General features: G+C 42.1%; 1 long non-coding RNA gene across 3 annotated transcripts in view; it reads right to left on the reverse strand.

Moving 5' to 3' along the window:
- LOC102549557 (uncharacterized) overlaps window positions 1–22,225 on the reverse strand; it is a 250,849-nt gene that overhangs the window by 180,185 nt on the left and 48,439 nt on the right. Inside the window, exon 1 of one of the 3 annotated variants that reach the window (XR_015635823.1) lies at window positions 596–837. The exons of the other annotated variants lie outside the window; for them this stretch is intronic. This is a non-coding gene — a long non-coding RNA (uncharacterized LOC102549557). Of the gene's footprint in view, window positions 1–595; window positions 838–22,225 lie in introns of those variants that run through there. 3 annotated transcript variants of the gene reach the window in all.

Raw genomic sequence — 22,225 nt, forward strand, 5'->3', positions numbered from 1 at the left:
TCTTAGATGTAAGGCACATGCGCATGTTAGGCACAGCATACTCTCCTTGCTGTTCTCAGCGCTTCTCTTCAATCACACATAGACTTTTATCACAGTTGTTTTCTGTGGGAAAAATGCCACCTTTGGATTCATCTGAGAGTGCAGGAGGTGCAACTGAAGATCAGTGGACTAGAACAAATAAATTGACTGGAGGGTCCTTGAAAAAGTCCTCAAAAGGAGACCGCAGGTAGTGCTCATACATGTACCTCTGTGATGCAGATCCTATGAGCATACAGGATGTGACTGCCCAAGATGCCGCAGTTGATATGGGAATCGCTCTGCTAGAGACTTCCTCCCAGACTCAAGGTAGCTCCTTACCTGGCCGGCTAGAGCACTGCATGTTCTAAGCTAAATGGTTCCTACTAGAGAGTGGTAAAGAGAGGTTGCTGGCTAAGGAATTAGACCCCTGTATTCTTGGGGAATAATTGGTGGCAGGCATTTTTCCTCACGCTGCTCTTCTTTGAGTTCAGATAAACAAGTTAGTTGCCCTTTTCCTTCCAGATGCCTCATGGGGTTCTACCACATCTCTGAGCCCTAGAAAATGTTGTCAACATACCAGGAAGGGGGTGGTGTCCCTCGTTTATGTGTATTTCTTCAAGTCCAGAGTACTTCTGACCCTTGAATAGGACTTCTATCGCTGTGAAGGAGATGACTCTCCAGGTTGCTTCCATATTGACTATGTGCCCCTTGAGGCACTTCCTCTGAAAGGATACAGATGTTCTGTGGCAGAAGTTTTTTCAAGGGACGTGCCATCTAGCGGCTGCTATAGTTAATTGCAGCCTGCCGCTCAGCAGGCCCGTTGCTAAGGGCAGCAGCTGCAGCAGTTCATCTCCCTGTCTGAGGCAGAGAATCATGGGATGTTTACACTGAGAGCGACCTCCAGAGATTTCCTGTCAAGACATCTGCCTCCAACCAGCACGAACAATATGTCTTATGCTTATAGTGTTGTAAAAAAAGAAAAGAAAAGAAAAAAACAGTTACAAATAGTACCACATTTTAATTCAAACACCAGCCCCATGAAGGTTGATGTAATCATTATTTCCGTTTTAGAGATGAAGCTATGATCCCTCATACTTTAAGTTTCTTGGGCACAAATCACAATATCTCCCTCTTAAGTCAACCATTTGCTGACCTCGGGAAAATATGTGAGCATTTAGAGATTTAAAAGAGACTTATTTACTCCATCCCACATCCGAGTTTTTTGCTGGAAAATCAGGCCGGTGTTAGGAGCTGATTTTACATAAATAGCTTTGAGTCATGAAGCAAGTTTATTCTACCTATAAATTTATCTCCAAATTTCTCTGTCAATGGACAAATCAAAGGGTGAAGGGATCAGGAAGAGTTGCCATGGGCCAACTATGAAGAGGAGGGCTGAGTCCAGCAGCTGGGTTGGTGAGGCACCTGGGAATGCGGGAGAGCAAAGGGTATCAGAAGAGGACTTGTAAGAAGAAATTAAACCAGATAGAACAGTGATGTGAAGTCACTGGGCACATCTAAAGTCCCTGCTTTATTCAGCAGTCTTTGGGGAAGGAAACGAATTAGCCAATAGGGTCATCAGACAGCCTAATGAAAATAGTGTTTGAAAGTGAGGGGGTAGGAATCTACCATTCAGCAACCATTAGAGTCTCTATTTTCTCACAGAGGTTGAAAGCTCTGGGTCTGCATCCTCTGATCTACTCTTGTGTGCATATTTTTTTAAGCATGTTTGTGTGTGTGCAGGTAGATGGGGAGGGTTCACGTCCACATGCATATGCATATGTGTGAAAGCCAAGGTCAATGCCCTGCGTCTTTCTCTGTGGCTGTTCACCTTATATTTTGAGAAAGGGGTTTTCACAGAATCTAGAGCTCATTGATTTGGCTAGCCTGGTTGCCTAACTATTATCTTGGATGTCTTTGTCTTTGCCTGGGATTACAGGCCTGCACAGTCAGGGTTAGGTCTAAGTGTTTAGTGACTGAGCCAAGTGCCCCTCCAGTCTTCTTACAAAATCTTGCTCTGGCTCAAACCACCTATCATCTACTTCATTTCATCCTCTCGGGTGAATGCTGGAGGACAGGGCTCTCAGCAACCTGTACCATCCCAGGGTAATCTTAGGCTAAGGTACAATCCTGTGGGCTTTGGCTTAGAAAGGGAGGCATTGCCAAGGGAGGTCTCAACATGTAGGCTGCAACAGCAAGCCAGGAGGTTTGCTTTTCAGATCATTTGCTTGATAAATGAAAAAAATACCTATTTATAAAGGAAAAGGGCTATATCCATATTTTGGGAGCTGTAAGGGACAGTTTCTTGGATTGAAGAAAGACAAGGATAGGAGTCTCTCTACACAGACATAACCTCTCTTCTGAGTTCTCTGAAATCATATTCAGAGATTTCATACATGGAGGTTGCAAGGAAGTATCCGTTCCTCCAGCAGAAGGCTGTCTATGGTGCCAGATGAGTCCTAAAGAGGAAATCAAGCAGGATGTAACCTCTGTGGTACTGCTCTAAGAATTGGGAAGCCAGAGAAAGATGTTCCTGATGCACTACATCGGGGGATGAGCTGAATAAGTCACATGTGCAGTATCCCCTCAAGCTCACTCCCATGCCTCAGCCTGATAATCACTCCAGGAGGACAACGGAGAACCATTTCTGGGTTCATTCCTTTCCCAGATCCCTATCAGGCAATATGTTGAGCTCTTTTCTCATGAATGAATTCCAGTCTGTTTCAGCTCACAGAGATACCCTCTTTTCTATTAAGATCTTAGGGAGTCTGTAACCTCCACTGTGGGGGATCAGAAGGAAAGCAAGTTCTTGAGGGGAATGAAAAGCCAGAAAAATTTCTCCTCATGCTGGTCTCCCTCTTCATGCTCTTCAACACTCAGAGGAATCAGTAAGTTCCTTCCTCTGCCATTCTTCATAAAGCACTTTGAGAATATGTTTTCAGAGCCAGCCAAGATGATGGTGATGTGTTGTTGATGCTGGACTTCAGATCTGGTGACTCATGTGTACAAGCTTTGGCTTGTCTTAGCAGCATACATGCCTTCAAGGGCATGGCAACAAGATCTCACATTCATTCATAAACCTTGTTAAAGGGTTGGTTATAAACTAGACATTCTGTGTAAATATTTCTATACTTGAAGAACTTTCATGATCATTCCCAAAGACTGTCCTTCAATACATCTTATAAGACTTGCAAGACCCCCATGAGTGCTGGCATCTGAACTTACTATTTTTACAGAGACAAATGTGTTTATCTTTCTCCCGGTATCACGAAGCACTTCTCTCCAGCTTTAAATCAAACATCTGGCCCACCCTGTCCATAATGCCTTTCCTGATTTTCCCCTGCCAAATATTCATGCCAACATATCGACTTTATTTCCAATGCTGCCAGCTTGGTGTTGTGGTAAGAAAATAAATCTAATATGAACCTGTGCTCAAATTCATTCTTCACTACTCACTAGATTATTAACCTTGCTTAAGGCCTTTTATTCCAGTTTCCTCACAAAATAAAAGGAATAATGAAGGCGTGATGAGAAGACCACAAGCCCCCACTTAAGGGAGGGGGTGCAGTGTCTTTGGCGGTGTGCCTTTATGTAAATGAGACACAGAGATCCTATGAGCTAAGCAGCAATGGTCCAGAGAAAAATCTCTCTGAAGTCTGGAGTTGTAAGAATAATGAAGTCAAAGGAGGAGGAATGGAATGGGAGAGGGGAGACAAGGTGGGGAGAAGGAGGACTGGGAGAAGAGGAATGAGGGGAAACTGCAGTTGAGATGTAAAATTAGTTAATTATTAATAAAACACCACCAACAACAACAAAACCACCAACAAATAATAAAGTGTATGCTCAGCTGTAAACTATGTTGTCTGTTCTGAATGAAAAGATGGACATATGAGGTAGACAAGAGAAAACAGGAAAAAACAAAACAAAGCAACAACAACAACAACAACAACAACAAAAAACAACCTAGTTTGGTATGGAGGCCAGTCAGTTTAGACTTAGTAGAGAAACAGAAATTCCCATGCCAGTCAGAACTTTCTTAGCAGCCCTGGGAAGCAGAGGCCTGAGAGAAAATTTAATTCATCACACTGCCCGAGTCAGGGTGACTCTGGAGACAGCTGATGGCTCCGAGTATCTGCCAGTAAGAACTTGGCATCAACTCGGGAGTCCTTTAATGCAAAGGGCCAAGAAACGACTAGAAGCTTGTGTTGACTTCTTCATGAAAATTTTTCAATGAAAATCAAATGGTAGGAAACATGCAGATGGCCCCTGGAAGGACACTCTATTCAGAGTCTAACTCGTTCCATTCCTGGAGGATATCTTCTTGCATACAGAGTCTGAGCACCAAGTTCTTCCTGGGAAGCTGCCGCACAAAGCAGCTCTACCTCCTAACAAAGCTGCCCTGTTGGAATGGAAGGCTGGGTGCAGACATCTCTTGCACCAAGGAAAGAAAAATGATATGAGAACAGCTTGGATGGGACGATATTTCAGGCATGGCTAGCTGTTAAAAATGAGCTAATTCAGAAGAGGCGCATTTAAATAAATATAATGCAAAGGCACAATGGCACAAGATAATAGTTCTGAACGGGGAATTCTAATGACTTCAAGCGTGTCTCACAGGGCAATTAATACACATGGCCAGGCTGCAGCAGCACTAGGCAGAGAGAGGGAAGAAGCAGGTCTCAGCAGAAAGGGGGAGGGGGAGCCACAGCAGCTGACAGAAATAGGATTTGATTTTCTTTGCAGAAAGGAGTAATGCTTACAAATATAATAAAAGAGGAAAATAAGTGTGTCAGGTTTTTATAATTCAACTTGTAAAATTCAGAATGATTAGTTTTTGAAGAGGGCAATTAGTCCTCTTTTGCATATTCATGAAGGTTTAATGAAATGGGGTTGAGTTTTCACCATTCTTTTCTGGTTACCCCCTTTAACAATCCTGCCCCCACCACCACCACCACAAACCAAAAACATATCTGATACCCATCAAAGGAAGCCTCCTTTCACTCAATTCATGGAACAGTTTTTCTGCTGATTGCTACAAAGAGATGCCCAGGGTTCTCTTTTAAAAATTATTTATTAATAAAGTCACTGTAGCAAAATGTAGGTATGTGAGGTGTGTGAATCTGTGTAAATGTTTGGTGGCAGAAAAATAGGAGATTACTAAAGGCAAGAGGCTGACCCCTCACCCAGACAGAGGGCCAAATGGTTGAAGACAGAGAAGACAGAAGACAAAGAAGAAAAAAGTCAGGAGAGAGAAAGAGGACAAGAGAAAAGAGAAAGGAAAGGAAACAGAAGGACCAGAGGGAGGGAGGGAGGGAGGGAGGGAGGGAGGGAGGGAGGGAGGGAGGGAGGAAGATGATGAGGGATGTATAGAGGGAGAACAGAGAGAACTAAAAGAGAAGAAGAGAGAAAGGAGGAAAGGGGAAGGAGGAGGGGGAGAAGGGAGAGGAAGAGAGGAGGGGAAAAAAAAGAGAGACTAAGAAAGCCACAGTCCAGTTCAGCAAACGCCTAGGGGACAGTGTTAACTCTACCAGCAGATATATTTTTCTCTTCTTCTGTATATGCTTTGCAACGGTTTCCAAGGGCAAGCTGATCTAGCAGCCTATGAACAAAGAACTTCTAAAGCAAGACAGCCAAAAACCACCTCAGGACGGAGAGACTCTAGACTCTAGCTGATCTAGCTGACTGCCTTCTTAGTACACTGATTTCACTTGTAACTAGGTGTTTGCTTGTGTTTGCTTTAACTCAGTTGCTTTCTTGATGTTTGCTACCAAGAACAACTTTGGTCCACTCTAGGCTTCCAGTCCTGGCATTCTCCCTCTTTCTTGAAGCAGCTTAAAGTTTCAGGGCTTCCAGACACTGTCTTCACTTGGGTCTACCCATTGTGCAAATGTTTTAAAGTGTGTTTCCTGTTTCCTTCCATTCTTTCCTCTCAGGAAGGCCTGAGAGAAGTGACAATATTAGCAGCGTCAGCATACTGACGTGTGGACTGCTTTTTGTCTATACTAGAATTTGCCCATGAAGCCCTCAAGACTTAACCAGAGAAGTTTCTTTCTGCAATGAAAGGCAGTGGACACAGGGACAGATGACTGCTCTAGGTTCTGAGAATAAGGGGAGGTTAAATGTTCTGTTATAAATGTGGCATTTATACCATCCCCTCTCAGGTCTGGGAAACACTGCAGACGAACAGGGAAAGAATGTAAGAGGCAAAAGACAGGAGGATGTGCAGTCATTTTCTGGACATGACATAACAATTTGAATTTAGAAAACAATGCAACTGTGTTTGCCTTCCCAAATTCTGCACACTCAACAGCCAACCATGGATGAGAGTCTCAAGGGAACCAGGCTTCCTACTGAACTAATGGCTACTATTGGAGGAATCACGGCTAGTGGTTTCACAATCACTGTTTAGTCCACCCAATCCTCCTGGGCACATAGATTTCCTGGAATACAACCACTGGGTTCCAAAATAAAGAAGAAAGTGCACACACATGCACACACACACACACACACACACACACACACACACAGAGAGAGAGACAGACAGACAGACAGACAGACAGACACACAGACAGACACACACACACAGACACCACACACACACACACAGAGAAAGAGACAGACAGACAGACAGACAGACACACACAGACACCACACACACACACACACACACACACACACACATATGGAAGTTATAGAGATAGGTAAAAGGGGGTGGAGTAGTGAGAATAATCAGAATACACTGTGTACATGTAGAAAAATGTCAAAGAGCAACTTAGTCATAAAAGATCCTTAAGACCAATAAATTCATTGGTCACAATTCTAGTCAGAGGTAGAACTGACATTCTCTACTACCACACTCCCAACAGCTTTGGCTTCCCAGCATCTAGATTGTGCATACTATTACGGGAGAAGTTCCTATTCTTTGTAAAAAGAAAATGCTTTTTTTTTATTCTGGGAAAGAGAAGGAAAATTGGACCAAGGCAGAAGAATGCAATATGAGAATGTTTATCACCCTTAATGCCCCTTCCATTAGGGGCAATGTCATTAAACATGGCACGCTGCTCCTTTCTCTGTGCCTTCTCTTTGGCTTCTAGCAGACCACCACAATCTTGCATATGCTAAGCAAATGCACTATGTGAGCTGCTTCCCCAGTCCTGTATTTAATTCTGCTGTTCAGCCTTAGGAAGCCTACATTATATTTTCCAATTCCATTAACAACAACTACAAAAAAAAAGTTAGCATTTTGAACTTGATTTCCTTTCATTGCTTTAAAAACTAAAAGCAAGCAAACAAAAAGTGTCAGCCACAGGAAACGATCAGCTTTCAGTGTTAGTCCACTGAGGGCCTCCTGGGAGTAAGTCAGAGTGTTGATATTTGCAGACTTTTTACCTTGAGATAGTTCCCAACAGGTAAGGGTGGGTATCTGTGAAGATGTGTGGGCATGCTAGCCTTGTGATTTAACCACCTATAAATTGTTAAACACTTAATAGGAATGAACTGAGATCTGAATGTGGAATCTTTAAAACCTCAATTTGGGGTCTAGGCCAGTGAATATGGGCCCTGGACACACTCCCCCCGCCCATCTCTCTCTCTCTCTCTCTCTCTCTCTCTCTCTCTCTCTCTCTCTCTCTCTCTCTCTCTCTCTGTGTGTGTGTGTGTGTGTGTGTGTGTGTGTGTGTGTGTGTGTGTGTGTACACGAAGGGCTATGTCTATAACAGACTCTTTGATATCAGCCACTATCTTGAAAATCATAGTGAATAGCACCTGCATTGATGTAAGATCAAAATTAGCTGCTAGAATTCTTCCCTAAATGACATAGACTATTTACCCATATTTTCGGTCTATAATGTACCATCTTTCAGACACACTGAAAACTGAGAAATTCAGTTGAAATCGGGAAGAACAAATTCATTTGACCTATAAATTCCTGCTAAAAGTTCCAACTTGGTGCAGAGTATAAGAAGGGTGGGCATTGGAACTCTGTCCTTTCCCTGCTCCCTGAGTGCCCCTGCCCAGAGTCTCGGACTGCTCTTTTCTTCCTGCCACCTCTGCACACCTGCCCTGGTATCGTGTTGGCTCCTTGCTCTGCCTGCAGAGAATTCATACTCTCTCCAAAGGTAGCTGCATGCTATCCTCGTGAGGAAATAGGACTTCACAGTGCATGACCGTCTAATTCATAAATAAATATTACACGTGTTCCCAGGCGGCCCATTAGCCAGTTATAGCAATCAGCATCTCAACCAATTAAAACCCTTTCCAAGACTTAAGTCTGTTGGCTCTAGGAAACGAGAAACCTAATAGCCAGGCAGATATACCTGAGTGCAAACGGCACTCTGCGTAAGGAGAAGAGAGACCTGACTGAAGGTGGAAGGGGAAAGACACAGGGGTGTGTCTGTGAGGTTAATACCCAGAATGAAAAGACCAGGGGAGAAGGTGGTTTTACTCACCCTGTCTGCACCAAAGCATGCTTGTAGTACAACCAGAGTCAAGAAGAGCTGTTCAAAGTGTTTTTTGTCTTGGTTTTTATGAGTTTTTATTATTATGTTTTTTATTTTTGGTAGATTCCATGAAAGAAGTGCCCTGTCTTGAGTGTTCTATTTTCATGGCCCATCATACTGCCTTTTTGGCATACAGTTGTTAGCAATTTACAGTGAAAAGTTTGGGGCCAGATCAATCTGCATAGGTCACACTGGGCCACATAGGAACTCATTGTTTTAAAACAAAACAAAATTTAAAAGATCATCATCATAATAATAATAATAAGTTAAAACAGTCAGTCATCATTTCCATGGTCTGATTGTGTCAGATTTTACGTGTATGGGTGCCTAAGAGAATCACAATCATGAATTCTGATTTGGACTTCTTAATTTCCTTAACCGCAAACACAAACCAAGAAATCCTGCCGAATTTTCTCTCTGCTCAAAGCCTTTCCCAGGGAGGCAGATTCCTTCAGTACTAGGAATCCAATGCTTTTCAGGGACCCAGTCCAGGGGACAGTGGAGGGTCTGGGATTCCCACCCTGCTGACTGCCAAGAGGTCTGGCTGTGCTCCCAGCAAATGTATGTATAGGCCCTCCCCCATCTCTCTACAGAGCTGCCAGGACCCTCCACATGGAAATCTGCTGCCTGTGAAATTGTACTGGTACAGCAAGGGAAGGGAAGCGCAAAAAATAACTTCCCTAGACAATCAGAGCAGATTATTTTAATGAGGGTTTGGAAATGGGAAACAAATGATACCAAATTAGCCTTGCTCTCGTTAGTCAACCATGTGGTGAAGGCCTAGGTCTTTGCCTGACTCAGCAGTGGCTGAGCTCAGGAGGCTGCCTCTGGCTTCGGGAAGCTCCTCACAGGAGACCCCCCCCCACATCCTGACAAAGAAGACACTTCAACTCTCATGGCTCCTTTCAAATCACTTCAAGGCTACAGTAGCCCATATCTTTACAAAAGTTGCTCTGCCTAAAAGCTCAGATACATGTAGGAAAAGGGTCCCAGAGCCAGCTTGCAGGGCAGAGTGGCAAGTGACAGAAACAGTTCCAATTTCCCAGGTGCTACTCCAGACCACATGTATTCCATTACGACTAAAAAAAATAAAATAAAATAAAATAAAGCAGTTTCTGTGCTCCACCTCACTGTTTAGATGATCAGTCTTGTCTCCTGCTACCTCTGGGATAGTCAATGGAGGTGGGCCACTGGCCAGGTGAGAGATGTGGAGTGTGGAGGTTATTACTGTAAATCCACGTAGCAAGTCTGGTTTTCTGAGTCTGGGCCTGGGGTCAGGGGGCGAACAGCAAGGACTACAATAGATTATTATATTAAGCAAACAAAATTGTTTCCCCGCTGGAAAGAAGGAAAGTCATTAACTCAGAAGGTCCAGTTATCAGGAAAATGATATCACATCTGCTGTGTATTTTGGATTGCAATTTAAGAGGGAAAATTGGAAGAGAATGTGATATAGGGATGGAGGGTATAGATTGACAGCTGCAGTGGGGGGAGTCTGGAGCACAGTGCTGTGCCTGCTTATGTTCTCTCATATATATATATATATATATATATATATATATATATATATATATATATATATCTGCCTACACTGTTGATCTTTCCTTCTTTTCCTAAGAAGGAACCTTGTGAGAATTCAACCCATTCCAATTTATAAAACTTGAGCCTTAGCATGTAGGAAATTCCTGGGGTCTCCTGAACAACTGATTATTAATTTTTGCTACTTTAGGGGTTACTGTTTTAAAGCCGTTTATTGAAAGAATGATGGAGATAGCAGAGAACTAAGGAGGTATTCCTGACAGAACTGAAAAACTTGTGTTAATTATTCAACTAAAATGTTTTGGCTGAACACATATCGTTTGCAGAACACTAGACTCTATAGCCAAAGGCAGCAATATAAATATGACCCAAGTGTACCCCGAAATTTCAGAATCAAAATGAGCAAACCAAAGGACACATACAAGAATAATTCTGACATATCTAGACTATGGATGATCTCAGTCACTGAAGAATCTATGCTGTGCCATCATTTCTCAAACACTCCACTCCTGATTCTGCTTCCCACTGGGGATGAGTCAACCATGAAGCTAATCCATTTTCATTATCTTTTTAGAGTAATAGTTTGACTTGGTAGAGGTCTGTTCACTTATAAAACTTTAAACTGTACCCACTCATATAACTACATTGCCAGGCAACAGAGCCACATAGGGCTGAATCCATGAGGCTCAGTCTGCCCTAGCCCCAGGAAATGTGTTATCTGGCTCCTGAAAACGCTATTGGCTTTCTGATTCTACTAGGTGGCCTTGGTTGGAAAATCTGCTTATCTGTTTCAGTCTTCAATGCATTGGATTAATTTATTAAGGCATTAGTAAAGTAAGTAGTATTGAGTAGGCAGGCAGTTCTGCTCCAAAGAGTTATGAGGGATCTAGATTGGCTACTGAGCACTTTAACCATCAATATGGGCCTTGTAGGTTAGTCTTTAAGGTAACCTGATGCTGTTTTGTCTCAGGAATGGAGCAGAGAGAAAGAGGACAGAAAAAAAAGTCACATCAAAAGCTCCTAGTCTGAGAAGCCCCTACCTGCTATCACATAATGCAGGTAGGGCAGAAGATACCCAGAGGCCCAGGTACTACCACAATGAGCAAGTGTGTGGTGGTAAGATGGGAGAAAAGGGGAAGTGGAATAGTTTGTGTACTGTGAAGAGATGAAGAACTGTAAATGAGAGAGTGGTATTGATGAGAATAGCCTGCTTTGCCAACTGAGGCCATGGAGATGCCCCAGCTTGTGTTGCCACTGAGAGCCACATCTAGCTCTTGGTCCTGCTGCAACAGGGGTCTGTGTCTGTGCATGGCCCATGATACTACCAAAGGCCACTTTAGGCTATGGTCTGGGGCCATGTTGATTCTGAGGGCTTCCCAAAGCTGCCCCTACCCCTTACCAGAGCAGTGCTGGAGACCTGGCCCTGGTGGCAAGGGTGGAGGAGAACTTTCTTCAAGCCTGATGGCCAAAAGTTGGCCCTGCTTCTTGCCAACTGCTGCAGGCAGGAGAACTGGATTCATCCTCCTCTGAGCAAAGCCAGAGAGCTGGACCTGATATGAGTGAAGAGGATTGGTGGGCTGACCAACTCAGCCACCCACCAGGCCTAGATCCAGGGCTTTGAGATGGCCCATCCCAACATTTATCCCATCTATGAACTGCAGAAATGTGAAAAGGGGCTGGTCCTAAAGAGCCAAAGCCCCAGGATCTCCATGAGACAGGGAAGCAATAGGATATCCAAGAGGAGTCCCAGCGATGATCCAGTATTTTTGGTGTAGCAGAAGCCTTGAATCAGACCAATGAACATTTGCAAATAAAGCTGTTTGGGGAAAAGGTATATTGTGTGACACACAGTGACACACCACAGCTTCCATGGTGAGATTTTTAAAATTAATTAATTATTTATTTATTTATTTATTTATTTATTTATTTATTTGGTGTTTCCTTTGGACGGATTGCAAGGGCAGAAGGTGAATATGTAGGGATGGGGATTTGAGTGAGATTGGGGTGCATTATGTGAAATTCACAAAATATCAATAAAAAGTTAAAAAATAATCTTCTGGTTCAAATTGGTATTATATGCAGAGAACTAGCATATCCACATTCAAAGGAGATTGGAAAGCATAGGCCAGGCAAGGGAGCTCATCCTCCCAAGTAAAACAGGACATTATGGTAGTGGGATTCAGTCACCATCACAAAATGCCCATGGAAGCAACTTAAAAGGAAGAACAATTTATTTTGACTCAGTGTCAGAGGTTTCTGCTCACAATAGAAGAGAAGGTATGGCAGAGCTACTTGCCTTATGGCAGCCATGAGTGGGGAGTTCACCCCCAACCCTAACTCATCCTCTGTGGAAAAGCCCTCAGAAGCACATACAGAGGTCTGTGATGGGTAGTTTTAACTGTCAGCTTTACACAATGTAGAAAATTACTGAAAAGAGAGTCTCAGAGAGGGGCTTGCCTACATTAGATTGAGCTATGGATATATATATATATATATATATATATATATATATATATATATATGGTGTTGTTGATGTTTTTTATTGTTGATGTTAATTGATGTTTTACCTAGCCATTGTGGGCAGCACCAGTCCATGGTCTTGGACTCTGGACTGTATAATAGTGGGAAAATCCAGCTAAGCACAAGCCACTGTGCAAATTTTCGTTTACTTCTCTTTCCTCTCTACTGTGGTTGTGATGTGAGAAGCTGTTTGACATCTACACTATAGTGGATTGTAACATGGAAAGTTGTGCTTTTGTAGAAATATTTTATCACAACAACAAAACTGAAATGAACAGGTTTGCTTTACCAATCTTCCTAGGTGCTCTGGAATCCAATCCAGTTGGCAATCACAAATAACCACCACAGATTCTATTACTAAAAAGAAAATGGAGAAGGAATAATGGGAGAAAATTTCTCTCTTCCATGCCATTATACCAGTGAAAGCCAGAGAGAGAGTGAGAGAGAGAGAGAGAGAGAGAGAGAGAGAGAGAGAGAGAGACTGTTCATTTCCCTCTGTTTCTAGTGTCCATAGTCATGAACCAAATGGATGTTTTCTCATTCTTAATTTGTTTATATTTGAGTGCTATAGTTTTACTGGAAGCCTCAAAGCTCTTTCTAACCTTCTACCTTTAATCAACATTACACTTGCTGGGTTTCTTTTGGGATTTATCAAGTGTCTCTCTCATATGCAGCCACAATAAGAAGCAAAGAACCTGGTGTCTTTGGTCAGACCCTTTCTCTTGTCTACAGCTCCTATTTTCAGAGACAATGAGATCCTGAGGGTCAAGTAGCTTAAACATTGTTTAATTCTGCAAATCTGAGACCAGAACACCAGCTGGGCTGAGTTCTTGCTGACATTCCTCCTATTGGTTTATATATGGTCATATCATTCAATGGCGGGGAGTGAAAGCTGTTGAATCCCTCTACTGACTATTTATAGACCTCTAATGCCACTAAGGTGATTTCCCTCATTTCCTAATCATCTCCTGGAGCTCTATCTCCTAACTCTTAAATTTTGGAGTTTTATGGAGAGTTAAGCACTGTTCATAGCACTCCAGATGTCTTGCCCCTCACTAACTCCCCTGCTCTTGCCCACATCTACCTTAGTTTGTATTTGAGTCTCATTGCTAACTTAAAACTGGTCCACTTTTGACCTTGCACCCATCATGTTCCTATTCAAATATCTGCTTTCATATAAAAATATCATTTGGTTTACATATTTACCTATTAATTTTTCCAAATTCTAATCATCAACTACCTGTGTGACAATGGACCAACAATAAAGGTATGGTCATAAACTGAGAAGTTTCTGTAGTCACAGGCCTTATCTCATTGGTGGAGACAGGCCTTTTTAAAAATGTACTAAAATATATTTAGAAAGACAAATATTACAAAGACAAAAATTGTGAAATTTTTGGTATCAATCTGATGACATGATGTCAAACCTGTAACCTAAAAGAAGACAAAGGAAACGTAACAGCCTTTTGAGCAGAACTCAGCATTTGAGAAATCCTGAAGTAGAGAAGTGTGTGTGTGTGTTGGGGGGGGGTGTATGGCACTAAGGAATGGAGACTTCAGATGAAGGGAGGGGATAAAACAGAGTTCTATATGAGGACAAAAAACTCAGCTTTGTGAGATGGAAACATCCCGCGAGGGGTGGATAGAAAGCAGGACACTAACCAGAAAAACCCAGCTGTATTACCAAGAAAAAAAGGTAGCTTGGTCCAGGAGGAAAACAAGATCGATAGGACTATACAGTCTTTCTGGACAGGGACTTGGTAAAGTTACCTTGTGTTTGGACTAGTACTAGCCAGTTCCACATTATATATGGCTGCTTTCTTTCTCTTGAATGGGAAAAATAAAGATTTGTGGCAGAGACTATATGGCCAACAGAACTAGGTATTTACTCTTTGACTAGGGAAACCATTGTATGGAGCCCTGCTCTAGACGATAACTTCAAAACATAGACAATCTACCTCTCTTCACTTTATCCAAAGTTTAAAACTGCCTTTCTTCTGTATGCAGTGGAAATTTCTCTTATTTATTTAGGGACAGTGAGATGGACCAGGAGGTAAAGAAAGGATCTTGCTGCCAAGCCTCACAACTTGAGCTAGGTTCTTAAACCCACACTGTAGAAAAAAATGGCTTTTACAAATTTTCCTTCAACCTCAACACACATGTTGTAGCATATACATGTACATTAAAATAAACTAACTGGTGTACACATTTTTAATTCTAGTACTCTGGAGGTGAGGGCAGGTAGATATCTGTGAGTCCCAGGACAGTCTGGTTTACAGACTGAGAATCAGACCAACCAAGATTACATAGATCCTGTCTCAAAAATTAAAAAGTTGTACATTTAAAGGAGTATTTATTTTTTGTTACTTGACAGAGGGAGTTCTGACCATTTTTCACATCTAGCCTTTTGAGCAATACAAGAGATCTTAATAAAATCATATCTTAGGGCTGGGACTGTAAGTTGGAGATGTAAAGGTTCTGGGTTCCATTACTAGCACTGGAAAAAACTTTCTTAGGGGAGTTATTCTTTAGTGGGAGGTGGAGGTAGACTGGAAGCGATGAGGAGACATCTGAGGTTAGGCCAAGTGAACATGCTAATTGTCTTTAGATGAATTTATTTTGTATGCATTAGCATTTTGCCTACATATATGTATGTACACTGTGTTTGTTCCTGGTGCCCGCAGAGCCCTAGTAATTTATCTCTATTTCTCTGGAGAGGGGAACCTTTCCTTTTCTTTTCTTTTCTTTTCTTTTTAAATTGGATATTTAGTTAGGGGAACTACTGAAGGAACTGAAGGGGCCTTACCTGGCATCAATGGGAGGGGAGGCTCTTGGTCCTGTGAAGGCTTGATGCCCAAGTATAGAGGAATGCTAGGGTGGTGAGTGAGTGGGTGGGGGAGAACCCTCATAGAAGCAGGGTAAAGAGGGATGAGATAGGGGGTTGGCAGAGGGGAAACCAGGAAAGGGGATAACATTTGAAATGGAAATTTCTCTATTTAATCAGCACAGGACTAATAGGATCTTAAGAAGAACATTCTGTGAACTACAAGACACTAAAGGACTAGAAATTTGAGAAATGCTGGACTTCTACTAGTGCTGAATGGGATGTCAACTAGAGAAATCTTGCCCACTAGGACTTTTCCATAGGAAGACTTGTCATAATCTCTACTTCCAGATTACCTTGCAGATGCAATAGTTGGGCCCTGAACATTGAACTCATAATTTACAAAATTATTTCTTCTCTCAAGGAACATCATTCACATCCTATCGTGGCTGGAAGGCTTTTTAATAAAACTGTCTAAAGTTTTGACTGTAAAAAGAAACCCATGGAATAGTCTTTCCATTGCTTCTTTGTTTTCCTGGAAACTTTTCCCACAGAGCAGGTCTGTTTCTAAGCAGATTCCTCTTTTGGAATGTTCATAGAGAGCGGCACTCTCTTCCCTCAGTAAGCCAAGCTCCAATGATCCACATTGTACAATTTGCCAGAGATGCTCTTAATTTAGGATGCTTGCTCAGATTGTATGCCCCCACTCAAAGCACAAGGAATCTTTCACTCAAGCTGCAGTTCAGAAGCACTCGTGTATACTCTGCCATGCTTTGTTTTGAAGCCTGCATCCTCTGCATCAAGCTTAAGGGAGTTTATTTGCCTTCTGGGCAAATGGTCACTGTGTCCCCACCCAGAATGAAAGCCCATTTTTAATTCAGGAAAAATCACCGCAATTCATTTCAGAGGAAGTTAGTGTGAGAAGACAGCAGAAGTCCCCGGCTCTCATTTATGAAAGAATCAATTGAATAGGCACAAATGAAACATCCCTGGGTACATGGAAATTTGTGATCACCTACTACGGAGGAGGCTGAGTGTGGAGGGAATAGCTTGAAATCCAGATCTCTTAATCACAGGAGTATGGAGAATTTTTGCACTCTTAGGATTAAAGTCCAAGTCTGGAAAGGCCCCTGAGGGACTTTGTGAACTCAATGATTCTGATCCAGGTAAACACTAAGATGCTGCATATCTGGCCAGATCTGGAGTGATGGTTATGATACCAGTCCATGGATAACAGACCATATATCAAGGGCCTAACTACAGAATCCACAAATTTGTTTCATGTGTCTTTGTGGTTTCAAGAATTAAAGTTAAATGTATTTATCAATTGCCATTTAATTTCTACACCCTTTCTCTGTGTTTTTCAGGCTGAAGGCTAGTAGAATTCCAGGATTCAGAATCCAGAAGAGAGCTACAAAGGCTTAGGGGAATGCCTGTGTTGTCTAATGGAAGCAGAGGGGTTTATCAGAGAACTTACAAGGGTTTTGGGGCCCGTATACCACTGTGGGTCAGCTTGATTGTTTAGATGCTGAACTTGAGCCAGATTCAGCTGTCAGGAAAGCCAGGGGGAGAATACAGCTTCATCTCCTGAGCCTTTGGTTTCCATCTGTAAAAATTTCTCTCATGTTTCTAGGAGCCCTGAACAACACTGTCCATGTGTTTTATGTTAGCCTCTAGAAGATAACCCTGCACTAATGATTCATATGAGAGCAATTTCCTGGACAGGGCTCATTGGAAGGACCAGGAGAGTAGCTAGAAGTGATGCATAGTAGGGGAGAAAGCAAAGAAAGTGAGGATTAGTAACACTCGCATGAAGCCATGTGCATGTAGTCATCAGCAAAGAAAGGGAAGACTATGGCGAGGCTCAGGCAATACCTGCTACATCATGGGGAAAGTTTCAGCATGGCTGCTGACAATCATCAATTATTAGTAAAGTATCCCTCTGTTGTACACAGGACATACAGGAGATATGACATCATCTAAGAAGGCAAAGACAAGGTAGAAGGAGATAGACATCCCAGGGAACACTGGACATTGCGCCTTAGAAGACAAAGATAGTTCTAGGACAGATGGAGATATAACATTACATGAGGAAACTGGGATCTAGTTAGTGCAAGCCCTAAATGATCAGAAATCCTGAGACTCTATATTGTTGGGAAAGTGGCTTTACCAAAGTTCTCTTCGGTCCCCAGAGGCCTAGACCAAGATTGAGCATAGGAATGTTTCTATGTATGAGTGACCACACTTCACTGCTGAATCTTTACTTCTATATCTTAGTGGCTTGATATACAACTGGATATGAGATGAATAAGTATAGAATCCAGATATCTGAACTGATCCATAAACCTGTGTATAAAGCAGGCTGTAAATGTTAAATCACATTCTATAAGTTCATTAACCCTAAGCATAATCTGTCCTTTCCTCTGTGAAAAGTTACCAAACATAGTGGTTTTCTATATCTTTCATCTTTTTTGAAGATGTATGAAGTGCTCATATAGCTGCTATCTATATCTATGTTACTGTATCTCTTATTTTCTCCCTCCCATTTGCTCTCTCCTCCTTTCTCTCTCCCTCCCTCCACACCCTCACTCTTTTCTGTTCTCTCTCCTACCCTTTCCCTTTCCTCTTTCCCTCTATCTATACTCCCCTTTATCCTCTCCTTGCTCTTCCTCTCCTGCCCCTCTCCCTTCCCCTCATTTGCCCCTCTCATATATATGTATATATGAAATTATATTATGTATATATAATAGAGGGATATTATGTATATGCATATACATAATATAATTTGTACATTAAGAAAAGGAAAATGTATCTTCTTCCTCTGCTTTTAAAGACTATAATTTTTTGGCTGTATGGGGTGGGACAAAAGGCAAAATCAATTGTATTCATGTAGGATTCTGATGCTGCTAATTACCAAGATATGGCTAAGGCCATTATTTAAGCAATGGTTTGGCTCATTTAAAATTCCTTTGTTTTCATTTTCAGAAGAAAGAAAAGGGAAGAAAGTCAACAGGATAAAAGAACAAAAGAAACTCCCATAGCAGGACAGGATCTTTGCCAGCACATTTAAGAATCTACATTGTGCCAACTGACAGGCAGAGAGGAACTGGGTAGTGAATAGAAGAAATGGGAGGAAGAAATAGGAGTCAAATGATGCCTTCTGCATGGATGGCAAGATGTCAGAAATGATGACATGCTGAATGCTAATTTTTTTGCTTCACTTAGTAAGACAGTTAGGCCTGAAAGGTTATCTATCTACAGTGGAATCAGATGTGGATTTAGCACTCCAACACAGTATTCTTAGGTGGTCTGCCATGCTTGGTAATCCCAGGATACAGGAATGTAGTAGGTGCAATTTATTAAACTGAGGTGAGGTCCTACTTAGTTAGCTAGGGTTGGCCTTACTCTAATGACTCCTATCTGAAGAAGATAGGGAAAGAGGAGGGGGAGGGGAGGAATCCTTTGTGTTCAGAGGAGGCCATGGCAAACAGCAGGTAGAAGCTCAATGTGATAATACAGATGAAAGATGTGAGAAGAATCTGATGACCAACTCTAGAAAGCCACAGTTGCCTCCTTTGGGCACAGTCTACTCTGAAATCAGACAGTGAGGCACCTGTCAGCAGGAAAGTATTACAGCAATGACGATTGGAGGACCCAGCCTCATTGATGTAGCTAGAAGTCAGGCCCTCATCCTCACTTAGTGAGCTTGAGAATTTACACTGCTGTTCTGGGTGGCAGCAGAGACTTGAGAAGAACTGACCAGAGGAAAGATGCAGTATTAGTTATAATGCTATGTTAATTTCTAAGGATACCCTAAATAAGTCCAGTAGCTTAAAAATAAAGTTTGTTCTCCCATATGACTCTGTTATCAAGGTATCAGGCAGGCTGACTCTCAAGGAGTCTGAGGACAAGTCTACTTCAAGTATCTTCCCTGGCTTCTGGAGATTAGATAGTTCTTATGATCCCTAGATTTGCAGTAGCATCATGCCAGTATACATGCATTGTTATACAGCGATCTCCTGATAAGTCTCTACCTCTCTTCTTCCTCCTCATGCTTCTTCTCCTCTTTCTTTTCCTCTTATTCTTATTCATATTCTTCATTATCTGCTTCAGACATGAAGCATTAGAGTAAGGCCAAGCCTAGTTTGGTAGGACTCCATCTCAATTTAATGAACTGCATCTACTGCATCCCTATATTAGGAAAAAAAAACAGAGCCAATGATATATATATATATATATATATATATATATATAGCATATATAATAATCTATTTTTATAATATACATCAATACAATTTGCATTATCTCTAATATATAAATGTTTTATTTATATAACTATCTTAACTTATTTATATCTATATAATTTACATACATCTTTATATATCACTAAATCTATACCTACATCTATAGAAATTGGCTTACAAAATTGTGATGGTTGAGAGGTGCTAAGACCTGAATTTGTGAATCTAGAGATATGGAGTCCAGCCTCAATCAGAACCTGGAATCTCAGAGGATCAGTGGTCCTCAAAATTGGAAATGGTCAGTGTGCTAGCTCAACGCAGACTGGCAGAAGCTGCTTCTTTACTCAGAAGAGGCCTGTGTTCTTCAGACCTTTAGTTGACTGGGTGAACTAATTGTGTGGCCATTCACATTACAGTAGAGAAATTTGCTTTGTATATATCAGCATATGCCCACACAATACATGTGAACTCACAACACATGTGCACTCACAATACATGTACACTCACAACACATGTACATACAACACAGGTGAACTCACAACACAATTTTGTGGGTAAAAGCAGAAACAAAGAACTCTGAGAGACCAACTCACCGTGTTCAGACAAATCCAGAAACTCTAATGGAAAGCCAGCAAAGTCAGAGGTCATGAGAGGACTCAAGACTTCCTACTGGAAGACCTTCTCTCAGATAAGGATGTAGATCAGCTATAGGGTGATATCTGCAACTTCATCCAGGAAACTTTTTTTTATCTTCATTGTGATTTAATGTATGCCACTGTCTTACAGTTATAAACAAGAAGTTTGGATTTCAAGACATTTTCAATTCACTCCCCCTGCAGGGATATCTGCCACATTCTAATGGTCTCTAGGCCACCCTTCTTTGCAGTTAGGAATAGTCACAGTGTAATGAAAGTTCATTTTGTAGTATCTATAAAAGACACATAGTAATGTCATTGTGTCCTATAAGCAGCCTTGTGGCATAAGAATTACTGCTAACCCACTTTGTACAGGACAATCCATATGATAACTAGAAAAATGACCGACCAGTGGAAACTGGTGGGGAACTTCCCATCCTGTACTATACTACCTTGGCACATTGGAGGGAAGAGCCTTATTTAACAGCTCTATCAGCCTTAGGGACAAGTGGCCAGCTGGTGGCTTTCCATTATGACTCAAAGCAGAGCTGGATAAACCCTTAACTGGAAAACTGACAGCAGTTATTGAACTAGGTTGGAAGGGCTTGAACTCTCGCTTGCCACTTCTAAAGACTGCAAAACAACCCAAGTCAGAAGTAGCCCTAATCACTTAATTAACAGTATCAGACTCCATCCTCGGTTTCTCCTGGACATTCGCTATTGTGTAACTTTCTCAGCTTTTCATTCTGTGAAAGGCTCTTTTATCCCAGCTCCTCTAGCCCTTGGCTTGTTGCATAGGAAAAGAAGAGGGGGTGTCAGAGATTCTACACACAGGTCTGCCCTGTGCTCTCTTTCTTCCCTGTGGTGTTTCCTGGGTGGTCCTTAGACAGAACATTCAAAAACATTTCAACTCCATTTCTGCTCACCAAGGTATAGAAGCCACAATTCTGTCTCTCATTTACAAAACCTTTTGCTATGTGAAGATTTTTGGGGGTGGGGGTGGGGTTGAAAGAAAAAGAGAAGAAAGAAACAAATTCAGTCCATGAAGAAACAAAAGCAATTCCCTGGGGCTGGAAAGAGACACTGTCAATCCATCAAAGACGCCCAGACAGTGACAAGTCGCAAAAGCTGCCCAACATGCATCACACACAGGCACTGAGGAGCAAACAGGAGCCAAAACTGTAAAAAACTTGCTCTAAATTTCAGAGAAGTGCAATTCTCTTCTGGCTGGCTTTAACTCTAGCCTGTTAGCAAGAGAAGTTTGAGATGGCTGTCAGAGATGAAACACTCGCAAAAATACAGCAAACTGCGAGGGCAGGAAGAACCCCCTTTTAACTTTTGCTCTACATCTAACACAAAGACATTTTCAGGTGGGGTCCTTGGGCAGGTAAAGTGGAAAAGAGTTGTATACAGCCTGTGACAAAATTTGCTATCTGGTCCACCATTGGGAAAGGACAGTAGATGAGTCTCAGTACCCAGCACTGACCTCTGTGAGAGCGGTAGGGCCAATAAACCCCCACTGTAACCGGAACCACTATTCTACAGGCTTGCTGTTCTCTGCTCAGACTCCCTGTGCCAGCTTCACATCTCACTGACTGTGTGGGAGACACAGAAGTGGAAGAAGTACTCCAAGGCCTTACTTCAACTAGCAATTATGATTTGTCTCAAGATTTCAGACACTTGGGCTGCCTTCCGATGTGTGGATGAGGACATAGGGGAAATAGGATTAAGAGGGGGAAAAGAGAATTGAAAGTGGGGCTGCTGGCTCAATTCTTATTTAATTTAAACTGCCAAGAGGGAGAAAATAAAGAGACCTCACTCCTTCAACTCCTTCAACCGCACCCTTCTCTTTTCAGCCAGCATACTTCCAGTAGCCTCTTCAGGGCTCCTTCTTGGTCCTCCAAATTTCAGGAGTGACTCGTTCAGCCTCTGTCAACAGTGGAGACTTCAGGT

Source organism: Rattus norvegicus, chromosome 13 (genome assembly GCF_021556685.1).
Source record: "Rattus norvegicus strain SHRSP/BbbUtx chromosome 13, alternate assembly SHRSP_T2T, whole genome shotgun sequence".
NCBI classification, from domain to species: Eukaryota; Metazoa; Chordata; class Mammalia; order Rodentia; family Muridae; genus Rattus; species Rattus norvegicus.